This window comes from Plectrocnemia conspersa, unplaced genomic scaffold, assembly GCF_051122295.1.
Source record: "Plectrocnemia conspersa isolate PC_06_02 unplaced genomic scaffold, ASM5112229v1 ptg000004l, whole genome shotgun sequence".
In the NCBI taxonomy this organism is placed as follows: Eukaryota; Metazoa; Arthropoda; class Insecta; order Trichoptera; family Polycentropodidae; genus Plectrocnemia; species Plectrocnemia conspersa.
The window spans coordinates 12702369-12704964 of NW_028277168.1; the positions used below are offsets into that span (position 1 = coordinate 12702369).

The 2596-nt window shown below is 28.4% G+C and overlaps 1 long non-coding RNA gene across 1 annotated transcript; it reads left to right on the forward strand.

Annotated features, from left to right (window-relative positions):
* The first annotated feature begins 282 nt into the window (after positions 1–282).
* Positions 283–2251, forward strand: LOC148235954 (uncharacterized). Its single transcript, XR_015809346.1, has 3 exons — positions 283–442; positions 904–1181; positions 1583–2251. It is a non-coding gene; the product is annotated as an uncharacterized LOC148235954 (long non-coding RNA).
* Positions 2252–2596: the final 345 nt, after the last annotated feature.

The following is a 2596-nucleotide window of genomic DNA, read 5'->3' on the forward strand; positions in this document are numbered from 1 at the left end:
GACGTTCCCAAAATTTAATTTAATTTTTTTTCTGTATGGATAAGCTAATACAAATTTACATTATTTGTAAAATATTTTAAGTCCCTTATAAACTAAATAAAAAAAATTAATTATAAAAATATTTTTTTTAGGACTTGATGATTTTTCTACATATTTTGATATGTGTTTTACAATTTTAATCGATAAAATCAATTGCGTCGTTTGTTCTCAAGCGCGCCAAAACCCGGGACTTCCCGTAAATATAAAATTTGCTTGCGTGTGCAACACTTACGTCATCTGTCAAGCGCGAGCCGGGACACAGTTTAGTGAAATTAAATAAACAGTGAAATATGTTATAAAAAGCATTTTTCTTACGAAGTGTTAATTGAAGATGTTTCAAACTGCTGTAGAACTTGGAATTATTTAAACATTATAAACAAAACTTTAACTTATGAGTGTTCTAGTAAGTATTTGGTTATATGAATAATATATCATAGTTATTCTAACAAAATTACTAATGACTTTCTAGGATCTAATATTAAAAGATAAACAGCAGTGATTTGGCAATTAAAGATATACATGCCAAAGTTAATTAAACATATTACAATGATAGTAATAATGAAGAATCTCATATTTGTGTAAACAAAAAGTTACATTTTACCCACTATGTAGAATCGTTTACAGTTAATTTTTAGAAGCAATGAAAGATCTAATAACATTTACGTATGGCAAACAATTAAAATACGACGTACAACTTATCAGTTTAAGAAGTGATGCCAATCTACGTGTTATCCTCTACATTAACTTATGTTAATTTTGTTCTTCGGTTGTTGTTTAAATTTCATTTATGGATTATATTAATAGTAATAATGTGTTCAATGTTTAACTTTTGATAAAGGACTTATAGTTTTAATTATTTTTCAGAAGCAATGATAGAACAATTTGACGACCTATATGTATGGCGACAACGTAGAATTGGTATATATAAACAAAAAGTGAATCATTTCAACAAGTATTATCTTCTTATAAAGAACAAACTACAAAGGTTTGATGTAGTTGAATATCTCGAATTTGCCTGTTCCAAAAGAGAAATGATTGCACAAAAGAAAAATTGCTAAAAAACCATGACATAGATACATATTTTGCCACATCGGAATTAAAAATAAGTTACTCTTAGATATGTTGGCTATCGATTATTCCAGGTATGCAATCACATATTTATAATTATTGTAAAATGTCGTCTATTAGATAACATCCAAGAAAGTACACATTTATGAGTTGTCCGTTGGCTGATATATTGCGGGTCATCGCTCGGAACGGAATGATTTAGATGATTTTTTTTTGTTGCAATAATGGTTTTAATTAATTTTGTTTATTTACCTTGGTGTATACAAAAACTCACTCACAACCCTAAATAGTATCAGTATAAAGCACAAAAAAAGTTAAAAATCAAAAAGTCGAGAGCCCATGAGTGACATTTCAGGACAAATATATTAATTTAAAAGTTTAAATATTTGCATCCTCGCTAAATTATTATGTCATATCATTGTCAGTTCTCTGTGTAAGTATTGTGTTTAGATTTTAATTATTGTTAATTTTTTAGAAGCCATGAGCGAGCAATGAGAGGACGGGAGCGAACAATAAGATACACAAAAATAGGACCAAATTTCTCCAGCTAAATAACCGACTGCATCACAATCATTGTCAAGCAATCGTCGTGAAAGATAGTATCCCCAAATATCAATTGATAAAAAAATACGTTTTATTAGCATTTATATAGTTTGATCAAAATTAACCTCAACCTGCATACGTACTAAGTATATATTACATGTTTATTTGCAATTCGAATAATTATATTCAGTCAAATCTAACATATATGTGCATTAAATCGGAAGCAATGATAATGTTTATGTATTGTAAAAGGAAAAACTCACTTTTTGGCCTCGGAACTAAAAATTTGAAGATTTCAACACGAAGATTGTTTTAGCAATGTATTGTTCTAATCCTCACACACATTATGTATATATTAATTTTCATAGTTATAACACACCTAGTTAATTTGCAATCCGAATGTATGTAATCAGTCAAATCGAACAATGCACATGAGCAATTTATGAAAAGTATTGTCGCGCACACAAAATTATTGAAACTGTTGTCAGGTTGATGTCGGCCATCTTGTTTTATATTTGAATGCTTATTTTTCATTGGTCGAAACAATAGAATGCATTACCGGCAGCTTGAAAATCAATCGGAGCAAAATTAATTTTTATTTTTATTATAGATATCATAAAATATTAATTCTTTCACAATATTACTTTGTTTTTCAAAATATATTTAAAAATATTATTAAATAAACTATTGTACCTTAACAGTAAAATTATACTTTTTAAGTCAAATAAATAAAATGTTTTTTTTTGCGGTGTCATATTTTTGTTAATAAACTACAAATAACAGTTTTTGTAAAAAAAAGTCAGAGTTCGAGTCTTCTCAAGACTTCAATCAATTCTTGGCTGCTTCCAGGTGCCGTTGACCAAAGCTCGACTATTAAAGTAAGGCGGTTTACACTGATATTACTGGGTAAGTGAATATTGCAAAGTACACATACCATCTTTTTCCA